We start from the raw sequence: 12,743 nt of genomic DNA on the forward strand, positions 1-12,743 counted from the left end.
CCTATTTTTCAGGAACACCCTTTTGTCATAAAATTACAATACTCAGTCAGACAGCAACGAAAAAAAGGGTCAATCACGTTACATACGCACGCATTCCTTCAAAAGGTGGAGGTAAAAATGCTCCAGGGGTGTTTTGAATTATTCAACTAAACTGTTTCTATATCAGGAAAAACAATAAACAGGGCCGGGAGGAAGGTCTAATAGCTAGAAGAAGAAAAAAGAAATACAAAAGAACCGAGGCTTAGCTGGGCATCGGGTAAATCCATTACTTTAGTAGGAGAGGGTTTATCGCGAATCGACTACAAAATAGATAGAGAAGAGTTATAGCAGCTTGTCTTACCTTACTCCTCCCACGAGCTAAAGAATTAATATAAAAATCGTGAACAGAATTTGATGAAAGAAAATCGGGGAAGATTCCATGGAGTTTTTATGGTCAATAACATTGGATCATAGCGAGAGTCCGGGACAAAAACGTCTACCATAAATTGGTGGTTAGTTCCCAGAACTCTGCTGCAGGTAAATGCTATACTTATGGTTTTCCCAGGAATTATATCTTGGTTTCGAAGAATCATTGGGTCATAAGGTCAAATATGTATTACAACGTGTGATATCTAAGAAGTTCTAATGATTTCCCTGAATCATAAGTCATGGGTTAAACAAATAACTATTACAGCGAGTATAATCTATGGAACCACATTGAGCATTGGTTTCGAAGAATCATTAGGTCTAAGGTCAAACTTCCTAAAGCGTGGTATCTAAGAAGTTCTAATGATTTCCTTGAATCATAAGTTATTTGTCGAACAAATAACAATTACAGCGAGTAATATATGGAACCACATAGAAAACTATTCAGACTTGTTTTCAAAGAATCATTAGGTCAGAGGTCAAACGTCCTAAAGTGTACTTGTATCTAAGACATTCTAACGGTCATGGGTCAAACAATAACAATTGTAGCGAGTAATCTATGGAACCAAATCGAACACAATTCAGTATTGGTTTCGAAGAGTCATTAGGTCATCATGGGTCAAACCTGTATTACAACACGCGATCTAAGAAGTTCTAATAGTTTCCCTGAATCACAAGTCATATGGGTCAAATAAACAAATATTGCAACGAATAATCAACAGAACCATATCGAAAACTATATAGGTAGTTTCTTGGATCTGAGATCTTCTAAGAGCTATTTCAGTCGATGTAAACATTCCCCCAAAAAGTTCTACCCTAGTCAAGGTCAAGAGGGTAGTTCTTTTCTCCCACTACTTGACAATAATTTCATTTAACTGTATATTCAAGTAGTATGTTGGAATATTCTTATGAAACGGGTTTTTTTTTTTGTAAAAAATTGGTTGTTTGAACCCGAAATTCAACATTAGCTTCACCAAACCGCCAGATTATAGTATAAGATAGCTAATACCAAAGCTATGGTGGAAAAGATCAAACGAAGACTTATTTTGAGTACGAAACGTCGCTGAACTACTTCGTGGAATCAGATTCGTTTCCTAGCTTTAAACGCAGTGACATACTGGTGTTATCTTTGCCGACAAGTACAGCAACGTTTTACTTCAAAAGTTCAAATAAGTGTTCGAACGATATGTTCCATTTATGTACACATTTAAGAATTGTACGCGCATGCTGATAAAAGTGAATTTCTTACTTCATCCGTGGTTTCGTTGGCTTTAACCTGAAGCATTTCGAGCTCACTCTTGCCGCCCATGCCGTTGGCGGCATCGTCGATCTTTGGTTCGTCAATGATTGCCTTCACACCTGGGAGAACCTTCTTATGATATACGGGAACGGTACTTGTGAAAGTGACCGTTCTATCTGGCGAACAATACCGTCGTCTGGCTTCAACGAACGAAACGCTTTTTTTACGTCTCTACAACGAGAGGGGGGGTCAGCTAAGGTCACGAGCCTGAAAACTCGCTCCCTTGTCCAGCTCAATTACGGCGAGTGTACTGGCCTACAAAGAAACAACCAGAAAAAAAAGCACATGGTTAAATTTAAAAAACATCAACAATAGTTAAAAAAAAATGCTGATTGAGTGCAGGCTAGAGTTACCAAATTGAAAGTTAACCCTAATTCTCATGACACAAAAATCACCTTAAGTTTGTAATTCTTGCTTTCAGCAAACTTTAGTTTATTCAACGTTAGAGATGTAAGTGGGTAATTTACCAAATACATAGTTTACAGACTAGGAGGATTCATACCATTTACACAAGGAGGTCTAGCTTTTGACTCAACTATTGAGTCAGGTCTCTTTGTGTAACACGTGAAGCCTGGTCTCCCTGTGTAGAATACCGTAATTTTACAATGGTAAATTACCGTTTTGGGGCTCAGATTCAAAACTTTTTAGAGTAAACCTAAGTGTACTAGACTCACTGCAAGAGACTAAAAATTCGGAGTTCCGATTCTCCTTCATTCCTTATTACTATAGTTCGTGCTGTTTAAAACACCTAAACTAGGTATAAACAGTTCAACGCGTTTATTAGACAGAACGGCAATTTCAATTTTCCTCAAAATTTGAATCGGTAAATCAAGTAACGTACTCCAATGTCAATCCATAAAAAATCGTTAAATACTAATCACTGTTGAGTACGGTAAGTCTAGAGTCACTATTTTAATAACAAGTTAATCTTAATACTGATGACGTAAAAATCACCAAAATTTTGTTGTTATTATTATTGTGTTTTATTATGCGAACCTTTCGATTAGTCAACTCATCAAAAATAGTTAAATACTTCTCACTTTGAGTCTCTATTTTAAGAGTTGACCTTAATTCGGATGACGTAAGATAACCTAACTATAGTTTGTTGTTATTTTTTTTTCTTCAGCAAACTTCAGTTTATAGATCAAGGCCAAATTAGAATAGGTTAATCCTTGGCGATTAAAACTTTACGGGTTTCCTTAGCGACTACGTTATTAGTCACGCGTCCGACAAAAGAATAAAACCAAAACATTGCGGCAGACTGTTTTGTACAGATAATGACCTGGATCTCGTATCTTTTTCCTTCTAGCTTTAGAATCACTGATTCCCCAGGTTTCCCCGACTCAAACCAAGTGGAAACGATTCAAACGAACAAGTTTACAGACGGAATTTCCCCGAAAATGAATTTGGACAGCGAAAAGGGGCACGAGAGTCGAATGCATAAATAAAAGAAGGAACACCCTCTCGCTATAATTTTCCGATCTGTATTATTTGTCGCACAAAAACATTGTAAATCGAAAGAGAGAAACTGAATTTTGTTGAAAACATTAAAGCGATTTGAGTAGTGCATTAATAAAACTGAAAGATCTTAGAATAACGCAGAAACAATAACAATGCATATATTTAGAGCATATTTCGGGCTTCAAATTAAAACAACTTAGGTCAAAATCGGTTGAAAAATAAGGTAGTTACCACCGGTTAAACATTTTCACGAATTTTAACTTCTCTTCCGTGATTAGAAAGTTAATAAAATTGAAATTTCTTTGTATAACGCGGAATTATTTACGTAACTACTTAGAGCACATATGGAGCTTCAAATTAAGACAAATTAGGCCAAAATCGGTTGAAAAATAAGGTAGTTACCACCGGTGAAACATTTTCACGAATTTTAAATTCTCTTTCGTGATTGGAAAGTTAATAAACCTGAAATTTCATTCCAAAACGCAGATTTAACTACGCAACTACTTAAGAGCACATTTCGAGCTTCAAATTAAGACAAATTAGGTCAAAATCGGTTGAAAAATAAGGTAGTTACCAACGGTTAAACATTTTCATTTATTTTAACTTCTCTTCCGTGATTAGAAAGTTAATAAAACTGAAATTTCTTTGTATAACGCAGAATTAATTAGGCAACTACATAGAGCACATTTCGAGCTTCGAATTAAGCCAAACTTGGTCAAAATTGCTTCAAAAATAAGAAAGTTATCGTTGGTTAAACATTTTCACAAAATCTAACTTCTCGTGCACATAGCAACAATATTATCGCGCTGACCTGTATGGTTTAAAAGTTTCCCGCCAGACTAGAGTCCATAAATAAAACACGTGATGGAATGCGGAATGAAAAATAAGCCCTAAAGTATTTTCGTATTAAAAAACCAGAAAGGTAGACTCGGTTGACTATTAAAAACACGGCAGCAAAAGGTAGGTAGCATCTGCCATAAGGCTTTTCCCTGAATTTTTATTCCCTATGCCTCGTACAACTTTTCATTTCCAGTTCAATGGAAAAAAGTTCCGGAAAAAAAAGAAAATATAAATAAAAATATTTTCCAGATAGGCGTGCGACGCGAGAGGTATGACACTTAAGTTCTAATCTATCCAATAAAGTAAACCCAGAAGGCAGCCAAATTATTCTCAAAACGGTGACACTGTCCAACATTTTACCTCATCAGATATTCAAAATAACTTAGAGGCGAATTAATATTATTTAGAATAGAGAATTTTCTATGGAATTAGAGAGAAATGAATGGGGATGGTAAAACTCTACCCTTTATCTACACTCCTGCTAGATAAAGGTTCAATAAAGTTCTTAGATTGAAGACAATTGAAGGCTGATATTTCTTCATCCACATGCGTGACCATTTCTTTGTTTTTGGGGCCAACCAATGTTTGGAAGCCCATATCACCGTAAATGTTGTAGACCCCCATGTTCTTTGACCCTTAGAACACACCATTTAATTTACGTCAGACTTATCAGAAACACCCTGTATCAACCCCTTCCGATACCGAGGGTTGCACGTCCCTCTTTTCCAAGTCAAAATGATCTATAGTGTCGGTTCTCTCGAGGCAACGTCACGTTTTAACCATCCCCATCCTTCGTTCCGTTGTCATGGCAACGTTCTAATTTTTTTTATCCTTTTCTCTATCCTCATCCTTTTCTCTAACTCTCCTTCTGCCTATAGCGATTCTCATCTGTAGAAACCTGAATGCGTCGTCGTCGTCGTCTTTAGGGGGCTCTAGTTATACAGTATAGGCAAGATTTACATTACCGTAGCTCGTTTATGGCCAAAGTTTTCATAATAAACAGTATCCATCCCACATATACATACATCTTCTTTTTCTTTTTTCGTACCAGAATATTGGTTGGTTGTTTAGTTTAGTTTAAAAAGATGAGATTGTAAGTCTCGGGTTATTAATTCAAAAGGATGCTCGGTTAATTTTCTTTATTATTCTTACATTAATGGATAAGAGGAGAAGTCAACGAATTTGAAATTATCAAAACACTCCAGTCTCATTCAAAACAGCGTTTCCACAATATTCTTTGAAACCGTTTTCAAACAGTTTTTGAGTACCTTTTGACGTTAATCGTCGAGGTTTTCCACGAGAAAAATATTGAAATTATCAATTTTAAATATTGGTTAGGCCTTTACAAAACGCTTTCAAAGTGTATCGTGTAAACGCGGCTTGAAACTGAAATTTTAAACACTCCATTAAACACGTCTAATGCGTAGTACGTATGAACACGGAAATAATTATTCATTCATTTCAAAATTTTACCTTCTAGAATGTTAGATATACAAAATAAGAGTTTTTGTCCCCATCAAAACAAAAATCTTCAACATTTTCGCGCTACCGGAAGTTGAGGTTATATCCCTGTGACGTAGAAGGTGAATAGTATATAAGAAGTACGGGTTAGGCCTAATACGCAATGTTATTGCTAAACCTAGTTTGAAACTTTAAATCGCGCACAAGCCAATCTCCTTCATAATTATGACATATCAAATAATTCCCGTGCATTTCTAATATCACAATAGATTTTTTGAATTAACCAGTTTTAATTTTAATTAATTCAAAAATTTGTATCTTGGTAAAATATTAACCGATTTTAATGAAACTTTTCTTTCTTTAAAGAGAAAAATACCTCATACCTCATAAAATTGTGTTCAAATGGGTAATGTTAAATTAGACCTACACTTACATAGCATTTACAATAAAGGATCCTATAGGCTATTTTCAAATTATGTTCGTTTAAACCGCGTTCGTACCAACGAACTAAAATCGATGAATATAAGCCTATGAGAACTTAGAATTAAAAACTACTTTCGATAGCTACATGCAGAGCGGGAATATTTAAATGATAAGGTTTTCTGACACGTGACACTTGACAGGTAAGTACTACATCTTGACAAAGATCAAGTGCGGATTTTCCAAAGAGAGATAATCAAGATAAGAGGATAAGAGTCATAGAACAATCGACATTTTCCGCGCCAATTTCCAATCATTTTCAGGATTATACACCTCAAGAATAATTTTTTTAAAAGGTTAGTAACGTTACCTAGGTAAGAGTCAGTCTATTTTTAGACTTAATCAGTGATAAAACAAGTAAACCATAAATAAAAAATGTGCAGGAGAAACTCATCACCAAAACGTGTTGCCTAGCTCTCTCTCTAAAAACCTTTAACACATCCTGCACGAAATTTTCACCTCAAAGAAAGGGTATAAAAATGAGTTGAAAAATTCTGTTGCGGTATACCAATAATACCAGAAGTGAGATGAGACTAGAAGTGAAGGGCTCTAGCATTGGTAATAGATCCTGGCACTAGTGAACAAATTTGAGGATTTTATGCCGCTTCCCACGCGCCTACACTAGAGAGAAAAAAATTGGTCGAGTTCCAAAAAAATTTCTTACCCCCTTCCCCTCAACCTAAGGCGGCGAAACCCGGAGGCGGGTGATTGAATCTAGTTCGGCCGTCTACCACCGCGAGCGTCTCACGTTTTGGAGGGGAAATTCTGAAACCGCCACCAGAGGGCCAACCGTTGGTGTGTTATCAAGAATATTCACTTTCGCCGAGTGAAGAATTTGGTTAACTCAGTACTTCTAGTCTCATCTCACTTCTGATAATACTACTCCACTGTTTCTCTTTCAGATGCCGACAGCCTGCTGTCCACAGAGGTTTTGGTAAAAGCAAATAATAAAACTTCTCTATCATATTCGATTCCGGATAAACACTTTCATTATTATTTCTAAAAAACTATCGGCCACCAGCTAAGCTAAGCTATCACCGGCGTTGCTCGGTGTTTCGAGAGACTGAAACAGTTCCTATCTATGTAGACATTGAACATGCTAAATTGGCTTTAATATCTGTATAATATTGTTCTTTAGAACCTAACATTTTTTCCAACTTTCAATATCAATAAAAGTATGCTTAATTAGGGGTTATTCATAAAGCTAAAATGTTACGCGTCTAGAACACGTCGTTCTTCAAGGGGGTTTGTCTAACGTCCCAATATTGAGAAGAACTCAACCAAACCTCTTAATAAACCTTTCCCCTATAATGTTACTGATACCAACCACAGTTTGGCAAATCAAATCCGGATATTAACGAATTGTGACCATACGCATGAAGAACAAATATCATATAAACCACTTTCTGAAATACGTATAAGTTAGATAACACAATATAATATGGTAAATGCACAAATACGTTCCCTATATAAGTAATATCCTTCTGGTTTCCCTATATACTGAGCAAGACACTATACTTTTCAATAAAAACCAAGATACTCTCTTTGAGCCTGGCTCCGAAAAGCAAATAATCTATCCACTATCTCTCCTAAACTTGGAATACATAAAGCTAATAGGAATTCAGCGCAACTCGAATGACGAAAATTACGTATTTTCTTGCTGAGGAGAGGCGAAATAGCCCGGTCTCCTTTTACGCCTCCCCCTTGTATTTTGAAAGCGGGACTGCAGGACTACGGGGCGCGAATACTTAGCCATCTTATGTCTTCTCCCTAATAAACTAGATATCCCTTCTTGCTCATACACAATAATTATTTTAACTCATCCCCCAAAATCCGCCTAGATATATTGAGAAAACGTCCACACAATGATTCATTCCAATTAGCTATATGAATTCCTTCTCCTTCTAAAACCATCCCCTCTGCAAATATACCCTAGAACAAGAGTCTCTTTTCTCTATAACGCCAAAGTCGACTTTTGTCCTTCTGATGAGAAATTATCGACTTGAAAAACGAGGCAGATAGGCGTGTAAAAGAAGCCGAGGCTTAAGTTAGGGGAAGTATGAAAAGGGGGCTTCATTAATTGCCTGAAAGGTTCCATCACACCGCCACCACCATATCCCACCCTAAAGAAGGAAATAAATTCAACGAGAGACCAGATAGGAAAGAGGATGGAGAGTTTTCCCGCCCCAGCTCTTTACGTAACCAAGACACTCTTAACATAAATGGTTGCTTATTAGTTCGCTTAGCGACTTAACCAAAATTTACAGATTACAGGTGGAGTCGAAATAAGGAGTTGTTGGACTTGGATAAGGGGAATTTCCGGACGGTGTATAAAAGCATGAGTAACGAGTGAGTTAGCAGAGTCATATGACGTGTCTTCGTTTATATTTATATCTACGCTTATTTTTATCCCAAGAGGATCTAATTTAGACAATATTCATAATCCACGTTGTATTTAATTTTAAATTTTAAGAGGCCCTATTCCAACTCCATGCTTCATCATTATTTATTTGCGTTTCATGGTGTACAGGGTGTTAGGACCGAAATACAGTTTGTTCGACGGAAAATTCATTTTGAGTCGAAAATGTAACTTCTATGACATTTTGCTAGAAGGAACACCGTTTTTACAAGTTATGATTAAGAGTGCTTTACGAATAGCCCCTTAATTAAATAAGCATTGTCTTTCAGTTTCTTAATTAAATGTAAGGCGCCAATTCCAATAGTACCTTGTAAAGGGTGTCACTAAGGGTAAAATGTCACATAACGTTTTCGTCACAAAATCGCCCATAGAACAACCAAGAAGCGATATCTAGATTATTAGGGAGAAGGTATATGATGCCTAAGTATTCGCGCGCCTTAGTCCCATTCCCCCTTTCAAAATACCAGGGGGGGGCGTAAAAGTAGTCCGGGCTATTTCCCCCTCTCCTCAGTCAGAAAATACGTAATTTTTTCAAGAACCAATGAATACCCATAAATATTACCCCATAAACCCCAAAACCATCAAACAAAGCGAGCTGTCAGTCTGTCATTAGCGTCTCACTTCACATTGAGAAACACTCAAACACCGAGTTATCAAGAGAGTCTATTTTGTTTAAGAGATAAGTTTCAAAACTACAGTAACAGTCAATAAGCGAGAAACCTTGGTCAAAATAAAAATAACAAACTACGGGAATTCAAGCATGGCAATCTCTACACCATCCCTCCCTAGTGGGCACGTCCCTTAATCCTTTGGGATGAATCTCATCTTAAAAAAAAAACCGGGGCAAAAAGAAGGAAACAAATCAGAGGATTAATTCTTAGCGACTTAAGCCTTAAAATGTCAGATTCCGGGCGCTCCCTCCCAGACTAGAAAGTATATTTTTCTAGTTTTATCCAAGGCTTAAATACTGCACGACTCTCAGTCAATTGACCATTTCGGAAATTACATAAAGAGATATCAACACACAGGGGTGAGGCCGCCATTGGGGTATTCTCCCTCTTGCCAAGAAGAACCGCTAGAGGCAATGCGAGTCGGATAGCCTCCCTCAGCGTGTAGTGAACTCGGGCTCTGTCTGGTGTTGCTGCTGTTGCATTGCTTCTTGGTTGGTGCGAGGGAGAATACGACAATAGAGCTTTCACATTGGATAGTAGTATGTCACATCCTCCCAAGTCTTACCGCTGTTCTAGTAGCCATATTGGGTGGTCTCAGCCTCATTCCTGCTTTAAACCCACCAATATAACAGCGTAAATTATGTCACGAGACTGAGCTCCTCCAACCCAAAGCTCTCTATGGCGGCCTCGTCCCTATGTGCTGACTTATCTGTATGCAATTTCCGAAAAGGTTCATGGGAAAAATCAACCTAGAGCTAGCTCGAACCTTGGAAGCAAATCTGTTTTTATCCCTTTATAAGGACAAAAACCTTCTCTTTTTTTAAATCCAGATCATCTAGGCAATAATAAGCATTTCTTTTTCTTAAAAGAAAAACAGATTAAGCGTTTCCAGAAAAGAGAAAGGAAAGAACGAGATAAAACAGCGGATTTCTATTTTTTTAAGGAAACAAAAGATAAATATTTATTAAATTATTAGTGAAGTTTGAAAGAAATTCAAAAGCGTACCGTCCTGTTAGTGGGGATAAGGCGGTTCAACCTTAAACTACATTGTATTTGTGATGTGATAATTCAGGTTCAGTTAGGGTTAGCTTAAAGGGATACTTCTGGCTAGAATGTTATTATTTTTATAAAAAGAGCGTATAAAATAATGATGATGTCAATTGGAACCACGTTTTTATCTACAATATTAAAGAAGATACGATCAATTAAGTTTCCCTAATGGACACTACGCGTTAGGCTTTCCCAAAAAGCACTGGTAAGTAACTCCATTGGACGAATGCGTCAGGTGGTACTAGGCGTCCAATAGGAATACTCCCCAGTGCTTCACGTGAAAGCCTAACGCGTAGTGTCCATTACTACCCTGAAACTTAATTGCCTCATATCTTCTTTAATAATGTAGATAGAAACATGATTCCAATTGATAAACTCATTATTTTATGCGCTCTTTCGATTAAAAAAGAAAAAAAATCTAGCCAGGGAAGTATCCCTTTAACTAAATTACGAAAATGACGCATCCAAATTATGGCGGGATGTAAATTGCGTTGGATAAAGTGGCGTAGATCTAGTCTGGGGGTAAAAATTCGCGTTATAACAGAGCCTGCCCGACCGAGTGTGAACCTTAGTAAGGCCTTCGGGCTATACCATCCATATCTTTTCTCCTTACGTCTTCCTAAGCGAGGTAGGAATGGAGGAATGGAAAAGGGTAATCCCGCTACACGTTTTCCCTGAGAAATATTTCAACCACGGACGGTATAACTTATCTCGGGCTTTCACAATAAAATCCCAAAGGTAAGCGAATAAACTGGCTGGGGCCTTTTCACAATTCTATACTCGCATTCGTCCCTATCCCAAAAAGGATCCGGTTTGGCCCTAAGGCCAAGCTAGGGTAAGAAGAGAGCTAAAGCAGACTCTGGGAATTTCCCATAAAGTGTTAGAAGAGGGATTCAATTGAAGCCTTAATGATAATGCAATATTCTAAGGGATATAAACACACACACCATATTCGGATTCATTGTTAACGGTTATGTTCACAGCCTCTGGGAGAGGTTTTTTTTTGCTAAGCTATTTGTAAATAAGTAAAAATATTTAGGTGTGGAAAATATTGGTTTTCAGGTTATTTACAAATACATGGGATCTAGAATAATATAAAGAATCAATGTGTAGCCATTTTCTCAACGTATCTAGGCGGATTTTGCGGGAAAGCTATAGCCTAATCATTATGTATGAAAAATTTTTCATCACGAATAATTTATCCCGGCGAATTGATCTTAATTGACCTCGCGTTGCAATTTTTATCAAATCTCGGCGTTAAATATCGTTTGAATGGACTGGAGCGTGCCAGTGGAAATTTTGTTAATGAGAAGGCAGAGGCTGTTACGCGATTGGTCAAAGATACAAATTTCAAATTATCTATGATATCTCAAATTAATTTGAATTTTAAAATCATTCGGAGTAGAGGTATTTCCTGCATGTGTCACTATGCAAATTGGTCTCATAATCGAGAAAAAAAAATTACTTGATTTTCCTTTTCACCTTCCCTTTAACAATACCTGTTCATAAAACCTCAAATTGAACACCTTTACCTATACGATAAAATTTAAACCACTACCATATAAATCTGGTAAAATCAATCAATCAAACAATTCTAGAGTAAAGTAAACGCGACCCAGAGCAATCTTTTTTCCAGAAGGCAAACCCCATACTCTCAATAGGGCTATTTTCTTCAATATTTTGCTATAGGCGATTTAGACTACAGTGCAAAGAAAAAGTGGGAGATCTTTATATAGCGCGCTCTCTAGTAAATCCTTTTTACACTGTATACGTTTTAACTTGGACACATATAACCAACCCCCAAATATAGGTCAATTTTCCTCAAGGGAATAAGGGCAAAAAACGGTACAGTACATTCTTCGGAGAACGGGTAGTATTCCCGTAGTAACAGGAATACATACAACTAACGGGAATCATTGTGTAGCCAGCCATGCATTTTCTTAACGTATCTATGCGGAATTTATGAGAAGATCTAGCTAGCCTAATCTATTTGAACGACGAATAATGTATCTCGCTGAGCCTAGGAACTCGCGTTAATACCAACCAATGAAATGACAGATACGTCAGAATTATGAGCCGTGACGTATAGTACTCAAGCCCCGCCCACAAAATCCGCATAGAAAACTAACATAGAACTATATGGAAGGCACAATGATTCCTGTCGCTGTGCATAGGAACTCGCGTTACTGCCAAGTACCAACCGACGAAATCACAGTTAGAGAGACGTCAGAATTATAAGACATGACGAATAGTACTCAAGCTCCGCCCACAAATTCCACAGAGAAAATCAACACGGGATTATATGGAAAACACAATGATTCCTGCTGTATGCATTCCTGGTAGTAATATGAGCAAGGTCTCACGCAATTATGAGGCGTGACGGATAGTAAGCTCTCAAGCCCCGCCTACAAAACCCGCATAGAAACTTAACATGACATTATAAGGCACAATGATTCCGGATAGCTGTATGTATTCCTGGTTGTAATACGAGCAAGGTCTCACGCAAACACCAAAACTGCGCGTTTGAGAAAAAGATTTTTTTGAGCAAAAGTGCCAACGAAAAAAAAAAAAAAATAAAAGTACGGTCCATTCCTCGTGCTCATGGTCGTCGGATCATTTACCTAAAACGACCTTTCTCAACCTAACAATAAAAAAC

This window comes from Phalangium opilio, unplaced genomic scaffold (genome assembly GCF_054372755.1).
Source record: "Phalangium opilio isolate 3A_F unplaced genomic scaffold, DU_Popi_V2 ptg000003l_1, whole genome shotgun sequence".
NCBI lineage: Eukaryota > Metazoa > Arthropoda > Arachnida > Opiliones > Phalangiidae > Phalangium > Phalangium opilio.